Raw genomic sequence first — 13,775 nt, forward strand, 5'->3', positions numbered from 1 at the left:
GCACCATATTGAATCCTAGATTCTGTTTGGGTATTTAAGTGCCATGGAATAAGTTCAATTCTTATATATTTGGAAATCAATTATTTAATCTTTTCTTATTCCTTAAATCTCTTTGAAGTTCAAAAGGTAGTACAATATTAGATTTCCTATGTAGAAGTAAAAGTATAATAAGAATTTCTTATTCTACTAAGCTCTACTTACCAAGCCTTTTCTTAAATATCATTGTTTATATAGAAAAATAAACAAAACCATACTAGGTGAAATGGACAAGCTACTATTTTTCTGGGATACCTCACGGAGGAAACATGTTTTGCCAGGTTTTTTCTAAATCTCCTTCTGTAAACAGATGTCATACATAGCATGCAAAGTATCATGGTAAGACTCTAATACCAATTAATACCTTATGGGACAATTATATTCTCATAAAAGAAGCATTAGTTCACCCTTTTTCTGTCTTCTGGTTTACAAATTGTCTATTCATTAGATACATATAATCATTCTCCTCAAAACTTATATATGAGAAATATCACACTGTGTTTTAATTTACATACTTTGACTTAAATCACCATTTCCAGAGTTTCTAATAAAAGTCATTATGATGGAGGCCCAGGGAGACATTTTTGTTTTGCCCAAGAATTGTTGTATAAGAGTTCAAGAGATAATAAACAATTCAGAAAGTTGAAAAATGATTTTGTCCTTGATTTATCGTGGTCCCCCCTGAGAAGGTCATTATCCAAATCAACCCCTCCCCAACCAACAGTTCCATAAAAGTTAAGTCCAAAGCCCTAAATATTTCATTGTATATAACGATTAACTTTTTTCCTTTACTCCAAGAATGGGACTACCTATAATTCATCCCTGGGAGAACTGACAAAATGTTCATTTCCTGTTAAGGAAATAATTCATTTTCAGTTAACTTTCTTTTAGACCCTTGGTTGGGAAAGGGTGGTCTGAATCCATGTGATCCGTTTTAAGCCTATTCATTGACTACTTACAACATGCATTCATCTCCTCTCAGCCACTGGGACTTTTTAACATTTCCAAGGCCCCTGTACCAGCGATCACGTGTACCAGTTCCATCAGATCTCTTTCCACCTCCCAGGCCCCTTAATGAGCCTGAGGACCAGATTTCATAACCCAGAGAGAAATTACCTTCTTCACTATTCTTAATCCTCATAAATCCAGTCTTTCCCAGCCTCTCTTCAACCCTTCCAAGAGTTCTCCAATTCTTCCCCCTATCAAAACAAAGCCTCCTGGCTCTCTATTGGATCAAAGGAAGTCCTAAGATCAACTTGCTCTTTTGAAAGAGGAAATAGAAATTACCTCTTATTCTTTCTTGAAGAGCCTAAGGAGCAATAGAGCAAGATAATTTCTCAGTTAGTCTGTTTAGACATGAATATCTGAACTGGCTTCATGCTCTTAACTGTTCCTTCCTGAGGTGCAGTATTTCTTAAGCTTCACGACCTTCTTCAGGTCATGCACGTAGAGGAAATCATGGGAGATGTATGGCCCATTGGAGAAAGGTGGAGAGAATTTGGGGACATCTCTATGGGATTTTATTTTTTAAAAATCATTCCATTTCCTTTATACAGCATAATTTTGATTAAAAACCATTTAAAGTATTAGGGAAAATATTACATTTTGAATTTGTGTGAAATTTCTAGATATACTCTAACAAAAATTTTATGGAAAATAATATTATATCAAGGTTTTTTTCCATGAAATGGATACATAATCCCTGATCAAAATTTTGCTAAAATTCAAATTCTTGACAAGAAACTTTATTTGGATCAGTAGTTGGTAATAATTTTTTTATTTTGTTTTTATTTTTTATGTACTTCTAATACATTTTTTATTGAAGTATAGTTGACTTACAATATTATATTAGTTTCAGGTGTACAACCTGGTGATTTGCTAGTTTTACAGATTATACTCCGTATAAAGTTATCATAAAATATTGGCTATATTCCCTGTGCTATACATTACATCCCTGTATCTTATATATTGAAAAGATATATGCACCCCAATGTTTATAGCAGCATTATTTACAGTAGCCAAGATATGGAAGCAACCTAAGTGTTCATCAGTAGGTGAATGGTTAAAGAAGATGTGGTATATATATACAATGCAATATTAGCCATAAAAAAAAGAATGAAATTTTGCCATTTGCAAAGGCATGGATGGAACTAGAGGGTATTATGCTTATTGAAATACGTCAGATAGTCAAAGACAAATACTGTTTGTTTTCACTTATGTGTGAAATCCAAAAAATAAAACAAATGAATATAACAAAACAGAAACACTCACAGATACAGAGAACATACTAGCAGTTACCGGAGGGGAGAGGGTGGCAGGAGAGAAAAAGTAGGGGAAGGGAATTAAGAGGTACAAGCTACTAGATATAAAATAAAGCAGATAATAATTTTAAATCATTACTATAAATCATCATAAATGATAACATTTGAAATGTAAAAATTCTAGCAGCAATTTTTTTCTGTAATTTACAAATGTACTTTTGAATTTTTTTATGGTAACGTGAATGCTCTTCAAATTCGAGTAGATATTTTTATATCAAGTGTTTCCTAATAAACATCTGTAATTGTAAAACTGTTTGCACCTGGCTTACATAGAACTAAAAGGACCCAAGAGCCACAAAAGGAATTTTCCAATAAACATGAAGACACTACTACCTAAAGCTGCACCCTTCAGAAGCTTCCACTTGGCCACCATTCCTTTTCACTGACTCTATCACCTTGTACTACTCCACTGATCCTTAGGTACCTGGAGTAGGGTTCCTCCATGAGCCACTTTATCCAGGGAGTATGTTTGCACCTGGCTAATTAAGTAGATGTCCCAAAGATAGAGCACCTCCTTGGCAATGTTCACTATCACATACCATACCAGCAAGTACTAGATGGTACGGAATAGTCTACTGCCTGCAACGATTGCAGATTCACCCAGCACTGAGAAGTATCCAGCAGTGGGTATGGGGAGTGATGAGGGTAAGAAGGAACGGTTCCATCCACCCCACTCCCCACCCTAGCAAGCACTCTGAAGCCTGAGAAGACAGATATTTCTTGGCCATATGTAATACATTTTACCATGCTGCCAAGTGGTGAAATACCAGTACCAACCTCTGACCAGCAATTTTACAGGATTCACTCTTCCTGATTGTCTCCTCTTTGATTCCTTGGCCTGGTTTCAATTTCTCAGTCCAGCACTATAAAATAAGATTGCGGTTGAATGTTCTACTTTTTAAAGAAATTCAGATTTCTCCCTTGTATGATATTGTCAAAATGTACATCTCACCACCTCTAACACTACCTTTCTAGTTCAAGCTTTTATTTACAATTGCAATAGACAGACTCCAACTGCTTCCATCCCTACCCATCCCTCAGTGGATTGTATCTGGAGTCAGCAGATTAGGAAATTGATTTTATGAAAATGTAAATCATGTCACTTCTTTTCTCAAAAACCCTCAGTTTATCCACTTAGAATTAAATACAAAATATTACCATGGTCAAGCAGGCTTAAATAATCTAGTCCCTGGCTACCTCTTCAACTTCATTTCCAACCACTTTCCCCCTAACTCACTAGGTGTTAGCCATTCTAAAAACACTTAATACTCACTTCTTCCCTTTGTCTGCTATGCTTTTTCTCCAGTTCTTCTTTGAGTTTACATGCTCGCTTTATTCAGGTATCTCTGATCGTGTGTCACGTACTGGACACTATCTAAACTACCCTTTTATCACATCATTCCCATAACTTGACTTAATTGACTTCACTATTTGAAATTATGTCATATAATTATTTGTTGACTTGTTTGTTGTTTGAATCCTCCACAGAATGTAAGCTGTTTTAGGGCAGATATTCTGTCTTATTTATGGGATATCTTCAGTAGCTAAACTAGTGTCTGGTATATAGTAAGCACTCCATAAATATTAGCCATTATTCATCGTCAATATTATCTCATGAATCAATATTACTTTGTCCTTTTGCCCAGAAAATGTTTCCAGAGTCTGAGTCCATACCTAGAGCCCCAAGTCAAGATCTGGTGTGAGGGTGAGATTAAACTAATTAGAATAATTCAGAATGAAAATTAATTTAATCAAACTTTAAAAAATATTATGTAATATCTCTCTTCCTAACTCAAGGCCCTCATAATGAAGTTTGATCTACTTTAAATCTTCTTCTGTTATAGACAATGCCATTGTGACTGTCCAGCTAATCAGTAAACCTATAATTTTTAGTTACTGTTGGGTATGTACAGAGTTCTGAACTAAGAACCATTCATAAGTTATCAAGGAAATGTAAAAGCTACTTTTATTACTCAAGATTTTTCTTATTGAAGATAACAGGAAGTGAAATTAAATAGTAATTTTATTGGTGTCTAAGTGGCCTGAAAATTGAACAGAACTTTCAATCTTTCTTGTTTATTCCCAATAATTGGCATATTTGCTAAGAGAATATAGTGTTGACTGAGAAGAAAGGGTTTCCTTTGAAATCGCAGAAACGTTATGCTTATTCAGCACCTGTGGCATAATGATCTACTACAGTTATGGCCTATCAACCCTATCATATTATTGGATTTTTCATATTCCCTTATCATTCCTTAAGGGCAGAGGAATATGCTTTTTTTTTTTTTTTTCGGTACGCGGGCCTCTCACTGTTGTGGCCTCTCCCGTTGCGGAGCACAGCCTCCGGACGCTCAGGCTCAGCGGTCATGGCTCACGGGCCCAGCCGCTCCGCGGCACGTGGGATCTTCCCGGACCGAGGCACGAACCCGTGTCCCCTGCATCGGCAGGCGGACTCTCAACCACTGCGCCACCAGGGAAGCCCGGAATATGCTTTTTTACAGCTTAAAGATTTCTGATTTTTAAAAAAAGACCTGTATAAAACTTGTAATTTATTCCCCTGGCTTCTTAAGCTGGCAATATTTAACTTAACTTCAGTTTCCAAACATTATCATTATTAACTTTAATTTCTAAATTAAAGTATCATAAAATGATGTTCTCTGGAGGTTTTGAGATTTATATGCATTTTTCCACCCATGGAAAAGCACCCAGACTGCTGTGCTTTTTAGTTCCTGTTTCTTATTGTATGACTTTTTCTGATTAAAAATTAATACAAGTTTTTGTTCCCAAATTGAAAAGTACAAAAAGCATAAAGGAGAAAATAATAAACATCTAATAAACATTAGAGTACTAATAAAATGATTGTGTAATTCCTTACAGTGTTCTTTATATTCATACTTTTAAAGAAAACTAGGATTGTTTTGTTTACTTATATGATTTTTAAAGTATAGTTTCAAATCGTATTTATAGCTAGAAAACATATGATTTTAATATAATTTTAATACTATGAATTATTCTATCTTATAACTTTACAATTCTTTATTTCACTGTTAGACTTTATGTGGAAAATTGGTCTGATTTTAACTTTTTTCCTACAATAATACTGTTGTTAACATTCTTATATGTAAATCCTTTTGATCATCAATGAGTATTTTATTAGAGTAAAATGCAAAGGTTATTACTGAGTGAAAGTACATAAGCATTTTCAATACTCAATATGTATTGCTAAATATCTTTTTAAAATATCGTACCCATTAATATTTCCACAGTATTTATGAGAATGACCATTTAACTTTACCCCAGTAACAATAATTATTATTTTAAAATATTTTTTTGCCAGTCCAATAGGAGAATTAACGACCAGCTGCACATTTTGTTTGCTCCTGAGTCTGAACATTTTTTAACGTGTTAACTAGCTATTTGTAATATTTTGTTTGGGTGTGAAAATTGCCTATTCAAACACTGTGACCTTTTAAATCAGGTTGTTTTCTTTTTGTTTGAAATAGTTATTTATATGTGAAGACTAAAACTTTATCATAAATGTTTCACATTTTTTTCAAGTATTTATTTTAATTTTATCAAAATGAATCAGTGAAGGAAGCAAGGGGAGGCAGTCACCATGCTGATCTGATTTTTTGTAATTAAATATAACTAGCTGAAGAAGTTGAAGTGGATAGTCTTGGAAAAATAACATCGTTATCTCTCAGTTTTTCATCAATTCTTTAATTTTTCACATATTTGTTAAACAGGTATTTATTAAGTATTCAGTAAGTTTACAAGTTAGTGTCAACTCAAAAAGCAGGAAACAAGTGCTGACATAGTAAAATATACACCCAAATCTCTAGAATACATAAGATGAGGCACTGACCAGACACGCTAGTTGTAAGTTAGCTGAACTTGACAGGATTCTCTTAAAACCAAAATTGTGATTATAACTACAAATTCCTCATTTGGGGGAAAATAAAAAGATAAAAACTATTAAGTCTTGTGCCTGCCCAGGAACTACTCAGCCATGTATTTTGAGAGAAATACGGAAAGCTAACAGGGGGAGCACATACATGATGATAAACCTTTGAGTGACAGGAATCTGGAAATATAGAGGCAGAAAAGCAAGAGGCATAAATGAGCAGAGGCTTGTTAAAAATGCCAAAGACAGTAAAAATGACATTTTTAGGAATGTTCAGAACAAGAAGAATGAGGCCAGAATAGGCCCACTGCTTGGGGGGAATATGACATAATAATTCTGGAAGGAACAGCTAAAGCATGGGATGACAAAAAGAAGATTCAAAAAGATCGCTACAGGAAAGCATGAAGGGCCAAAGCTAACAAGATGAAATTAGATAAGTGATAAATAAATCAACCTGTCCTTATGTTAAAAAAAAAAAATCAACCGAACAAGTGCAAGATTGGGGAAACAGGACGGTCTACAGGAAAAATACTCTGGGTTTTTCATTGATTGAAAACTCAATATGAATTTGTCTTTCAGCGTGCAGCCAAAAATGGCCACAATCATTATAGAGCACATTTACAAAAAACACAGAATTACAGAGATAATTATGCTGCAGTACTTGGCCCGTATCAGAACACACCTGTTACACTTTACACAGCTATAAATGTTTTTACTTTAGAGAAACAGGAGCAAGTTAAGACTCACTACTATCAATGACCTGGACCATTTTGAATGATCTTTAAGAGACTCAGAAATTTCTCCTGTAAATGTTGAACATGACACAAGGCACGAAAATTGTAAACTATTTGAACAACTGTGATAACAAAAATAGGTTTTACTTGTTCTCTGTTGCTCCAGAAGATAGAACTGAGTGCAGTGGATGGAATTCACAAAAAATCTAGATGTTGGTCTAATATTCAGACTTTTTTTAAGGCATTATGTTCCTAGTCACTGCAAGAGTTGAAGAAGAGGTCAGGAATATGGTAGAAAGGATTTAAATATAGGATGAAATCTAACAAGAGGGATTTTCATGACCCTATCAACTCTACCATTCTATGCTAACCTACTTTTCATATTTGTTAATGTAACCTAATAGCTTTTCTCATCAGTTAATCTGTTTCTGAAATAACTATATAAATAGTTGCTCAGTTAATAAATGCATAACAAAATGATTATTAAATATCTTAGCACTCATTTTTTAAAGTGTTTAAGAGAGTATCAGAAATAGGTGTGAAAACTGTCTCTTTCTGGCAGCAAAAATTTGAGCAGAACACTGCATTTCACTGAACCTCAATAGTCAAGCAGCTGGTTCTTTTTATGGTAAAAAGCAAGTCTCAGCATAAATTATTATCCGTGGTTTATTGATTAGGACAGTTGATGGATAGTTTTGTTTATTTCTTCTACATACTTGCTGATTTTTTTCTCTAGTTGTTCTAGCAGATGGGTATTTAAAATCTCCAAATACAGTGGAATTTTCCATTTCTCTTTTAAATTCTATCAATTTGCCTCATATGTTTTGACATTTTCTTTTTGGGATTTTTTACATTTATGATTGTTATGACTTTGTATTAGTTAGTTTATTGCTCTTTAAAAAAATTATGTCAGAATTTAGTGGCTTGAAACAACATTTATTATCTCACAGTTCTGGAAATTGGAAATCTGAGTGCATCTTAGGTGGGTCCTGTCTTGCAGTCATGGTGTTGGCTAGATATGCAGTCATCTCAAGGCTTCCATGGTCAAGTATCTGCTTCCAAACTCACTCATGTTATTGGCAGGATTCAGTCCCTTCTCCTGTTGTTGGACCAAGAGTGTTAATTCCTTATTGACCATTGCTCTGAGGCTGCCCTCAATTCCTTGTCTGTGGGCCTCCTAACATATTAGCATATTACCATCAGAGAAGGCAATAGAGATGACCATAAGATGGTAGTGGTAGTCAGGGTCTTTTGTAACCTAGCTACAGAGGCGACATCCATCACTTTTATCAAATTCTGTTAGTTAGAAGTAAGTCACTAGGTCTAGTCCACATTCAAGGGGAGGGATATTTGAGTACCAGTAGGCAGAAATCACTGTGAGATGTTGTCAGAAGATAACTACCACAATCAATTCTTTAACTTAAATTTTTATCCTTTTATTATGTCCATTCCAATCTCTGGTAATAATTTTGTTTTGAAGTATATTTTATCTTTTATTAATATAGCCACTGTTTGCATGGAATATCTTTTTCCTTCCATTCACTTTCTATCTTTTTTTTCTTTAAAGTGTATATCTTGTGTACAACATATGATTGTTTTGTTTTCCTTCTATTGTTTCTGATAATCTCTGCCTTTTAGTTTTAATTTTTATTTCATTAATGTTTAATACAGTTTTTTAATATCATTGAATACTGTTGTGCCATTTTATTTTTTGATTGCTACTTGTCTCCTCTGTGTTTGTTCCTGTGTTTCTCCTTTCCTGCCTTTTATTTGGATTCTAAAATATTTTTTAGAATTGAATTTAAGTTTCCTATTTTACTTCTTGGCTATATTTCTGTGCTTAGTTATATATTTTGCATTTCCTTTTGGTTACATCAGGAATTACAATACATTCTTAACTTGTCATAATACACTCAGAGTCAATTATGTACTACTTCATTTAAATATGAAAATCTTGTAAACATAAAGAATCATAGTTCCCACCCTTTTCATTATAATTTATTATATATAACAATCTACATACATTTTAAACCCCACAAGACAATGTTATAATTTTGCTTTAAACAGTTAAATGGTTTGTAAAGATATAAAGAGGAAAAAGTCAAAAAGAAAAAAGTAACCTTTTTATTAAACCAGATATTAACTATTTCTGATGTTCTTTATTCCTTTCTTAGGATCTGAGTATCATTTTCCTCACTTTGAAGAACTTGTGATTTCTTACATTTCAGGGCTGAAGGACATGGATTTTTAGTCTTCTTTTATCTGAAAATATTTTTATTTTGCCTTTATTTTTAAAGGACATTTTAGCTGTATATAGAATTCTGTGCTTTTTTTCTTATTTAATCATATAAAATGTTATTCCACTGTCTTCTGGTTTCCATGGTTTCTGATGAGAAGTTATTGATATGACACATATGCCACTTTTCTCTTTTTGCTTTTAAGAGATGCTCTTTATCTTTAGATTTCAACAATTTGACTTGGCCTTGTGCTTTGTTGTTAGCTTCTTTATATTTTCTCTGCTTGGTGTTGATTTAGAAACTCAAATACGTGAATTTCTCCCTTTCATAGATTTGTGAAATTTTAGCCATTATATTCTGAAATATTTTTCTGTCCAGTCCTCTTTCCCCTTCTTCTTCTATTCCAGTTGTACCTATCTTTGACCATTTCATATCATTTAAGATGTTCCTGCAACTCATTTTAAAAACATTTATATTGTTTACTATAATTATTATTTATCTATATTTAAATTAACCTATGCTGTCGTGTTCATTGAGCTAAGTCCTTCCAATTTTATTTATTTTAAAATTGTATTTTTTACTTCTAGAATTTCGATTTTAAACTGATTTTATCTTTGTTATAATTTCCCATTTCTCTACTAAAATATTCATTGGTTGAAAAAAATGTTCTCTTTTAGATCATTGGGGATAATTGTAAGTACTGTCTTAAAATCCTAATCTGTTAGTTCCAACATCTGATGTATTTTCTGGTCACGCTTGATTTTTTCTCTTTTGTGAGAGAAAATGTATTTTATTTTTTGGTTCTTCATATGTTGGATAATTTTTTATTACATCTAGGATATTAGAAATATTAAGTTGTAAAGATTCTGGATTCTGCTATTTTTCTTTACTAAGCATTGTATCCTTTGTTTCAGCTGTTAATTTTTTTGGCTATGCTGGAACTGTAAACTCCGTTTCTTGCACAGCAGCTCTGGTTTCTGTGCATATTTTTAGTCTGTTTGAGGCGAAAACCAAAAAAAACTATTGTTCACAGTTACCCATCTATGTACCATTATGATGCTCAGAATTTCTTTGTCTAGATCCGTTTCCTTCTGATATATTTTAATTCTGTTTGAAGAATATTTCTTTTAATATTTCTTAAAGTTAAGATCTCATGTCTTCACTGAGTAAATTTACTAAGTAAATTGTCTCAGCTTTTGTTGGTCTGACAGATCTGTTTCCTTTACATTTTTCAAGGTATTTTTGCTGGGAATATAATTCTAGATTAATAGATTTTTCTGATTCTTTTTAAGTTTCAGTAATTTAAATTGTCATTCACTTGTCCTCTGGATTGAATAACTTTAGACGAGAATCTGTAATTCTTTCCTCTTTTCCTCTATACATAATGCATCCTTTTTCCTCTGGCTGCTTTTAATTTTTAATCCTTATCACTGTTTTCCAGCAATTTGATTGCGGTATGCCTTGTTGTGTTTATTCTATTTGTATTTTACTGAACCTCTTGGATGTGTGGGTTTGTAATTTTCACCAAACCTTGGAAATAATTGGTCATTTTTACTTAAAGTATTTTCACATACCTATTCTTCTAGAATTTATATTATGTCCATATATCATTTCTTAATTGTTCTACAGGTAATTGAGTCTCTGTTCATTTTTTTTTTCAGTCTTTTTTTTTCTCTGTGATTTAATTTGTATTGAGATTTTTCTCTGTGTAACTTAATTTCTATTGTGTCAATGTTCACTAATTTTTTCTTCAGTGTCTAATGTAATAAATCAGTGTACTATTTTTCATTTCAGATATATAATTTTTCATCTATAGGAATTATATTTTGTTTTTTGCTACAAATTCAGTTTATGTCTTTATTACATTAATGTTTTTTTCTCTTCATCTTTGAATGTATTTCTAATAAGTCTTCAAGTGTTAACAAATTCCATCATCTCTGAAATCCTGGTTATGGATCACATTTTCCTGGTTCTTCATATTTCAGGTACTGATTAGTACAGATTGTGAGTGTTACATTGTTGAATGATAGTTTTTGTCATTTTATTTAAGATGTGCTAGACTTTGTTAAGTTACTTACCAAACAGATTGATACTTTAGAAGCCTGTTTTAAAACATTTTTATGTCAGATATAGGGTTGCCTTTATGCATAGTTTAGCCCCACTGCTTATATGTGCTCTACCTGTTTTCTCCACCAAAGGCTGAGTATTCAACAAGAACTCTCACTGGCTATTGTGAACCTGAAAAATTTCCCAGACATCTTGTAAGCTTCAGATTTTAGTTCTCTGGTCATTCCATTTCTAGCCTTGTGTAGTTGCACCCCCTGATGTTGCGGCTTAGATTTAACAAGAGACTCAAGGGAGCCCTATGGAGATTTATGGATCTCTTTCTCTATTAAACACCCTCCTCTCTAGTACTCTGTCCTGAAAATACTGGGTACCTCAGCCTCCAAGAATTCTTCAGTTTGTCCCTGAAGTCTGTAAGACTACTGTGCTCTGCTTGGTACCCCTCTTCTTGTAACACAGCTTGTTAGATGCCTATAGTCAAAAGACCAGGAGAGAAAACATTGCTTGACCTTTTGACCTTTTAATTTACTAACCTTATATTAGTGACTGAATTGATTATTTCACCAACTTACTTGACTATATTAAGACAGGTGGTATTTGTTTACCAGCTCCTGGATTTTCCTTTTTCCATGTATTAAAATTTCTATATATGGCATAGGGAATATAGTCAATAATATTTTAATAACTTTGTATGGTGAAAGATGATTACTAGACTTATTGTGGTGATCAATTCATAACCCTATAATTTTAGAGCCACTGGGGTTTAGATACCAATGTATCAATACTTTATTTGTGTTTCTCTTGATTTATTGTTTTATCCTGTAATTCTTTCTCTAACAAATAATTTTGAGAGGTAGAGGATGCCAATTGAGCCCCCCCCTTTTGTTTTTGCCATGATTTCCACGATTAAGAGTAAAATTTAGTGTTGCTGTATTTAATTGGGAGTGGGGATCTTTCCATCGTTTAAAAGGGCATGGAAAATATACTTTGTTTCAGCTGTTAATTTTTTTGGCTGTGCTGGAACTGTAAACTCTGTTTCTTGCACAGCAGCTCTGGTTTCTATGCATATTTTTAGTCTGTTTGAGATGAAAACCAAAAAAATCTATTGTTCACAGTTACCCATCTATGTACCATTATGATGCTCAGAATTTCTTTGTGTAGATCCAAGTTTCCTTGCAGGGATCAAAATTCTGCTCTGCCTGTCGTATGGTGTCCTAACACTGTTTATTTGAATATATTGTATATAGTAGGAGAGTAAATTCAGTCCCAATTACTCCATAAAGGCTAGGAGTGTAACTAATCACACTCTTTATTAAAAAGTAGATATCAGAATAAAATACATAATTTGGGTTTTTTACATGCTTTAGTCATTAATAATCAAAAGATATTTCAGACATAAATGGAAAATTGTGATAAATACAATACTGAGTACTATACTTATTCTAATTAATTTTCATAAGCACTGATGTTACTATTAGATAATGACTTCTAAGCTATATTATCACTAGAAGACAAAAAAGGCAAAAGATAAATTCAGGATTAATTATCTCTTCTTCTTAAGCTTTAAATAAGGAAAAAAAGGTCCTCACAATGTTATTTCCTTTTTTCTTTTTTTAGCAGAATTACTTTATAAAGTCCTAGCTAAGTCTTAGGTATCATCATTTCTAGCCACACTGACAAGAGTATTGAAATACTAAATAGACTTGTAGCACTTAAAAACAGCTATATGATTTGTAATAATTTTGTGATTTTTATTTTTCTTCATCTTCTGTACTACACTGGTCATTCAGTGCACTTCCTAAAATCACCATACAAATTTAGTTTATAATAGCTTGAACAGTTTAAATCAATTCTCAAAATTAATCAGTTTAAAATTTTGACCTTTTCATTTACTAACCTTATATTAGTGACTGAATTGATTATTTCTCTAACTTACTTGACTATATTAAGACAGGTGGTATTTGTTTACCAGTTCCTGGATTTTCCTTTTTCCATGTATTAAAATTTCTATGTATGGCATAGGGAATATAGTCAATAATATTTTAATAACTTTGTATGGTGAAAGGTGATTACTAGACTTATTGTGGTGATCAATTCATAATGTAGATAAATGTCAAATCACTATGTTGTATACATGAAACAAATATAATATTGTATGTTGACTATACTTTAATAAAAAAATTCTATAAATCTTATTTGGGTAAATGGATATATGAAGATCTCAGAACTCTTAGATACTTATTGGCAGAACTTAGGTCCGTAAAGAAAGCAATTACAGAGGGTTTTCTTCTGATTAGCTGGTAAGTTTAATAAAAATTATTTTGAGATTACCTATACATTCATATTCACTGTATCCTACATAAGCCAGCAGGTGGCAAACTTGAGATTTTTTATACTATTGCTCCTATTGAGGAAGTACAAGTATTGAACCATATATCTATCAACGGATCTCATGAATAGCTTTTTTATTGTACTATAA

The sequence above is a fragment of the Delphinus delphis genome, chromosome 9, assembly GCF_949987515.2.
Source record: "Delphinus delphis chromosome 9, mDelDel1.2, whole genome shotgun sequence".
NCBI lineage: Eukaryota > Metazoa > Chordata > Mammalia > Artiodactyla > Delphinidae > Delphinus > Delphinus delphis.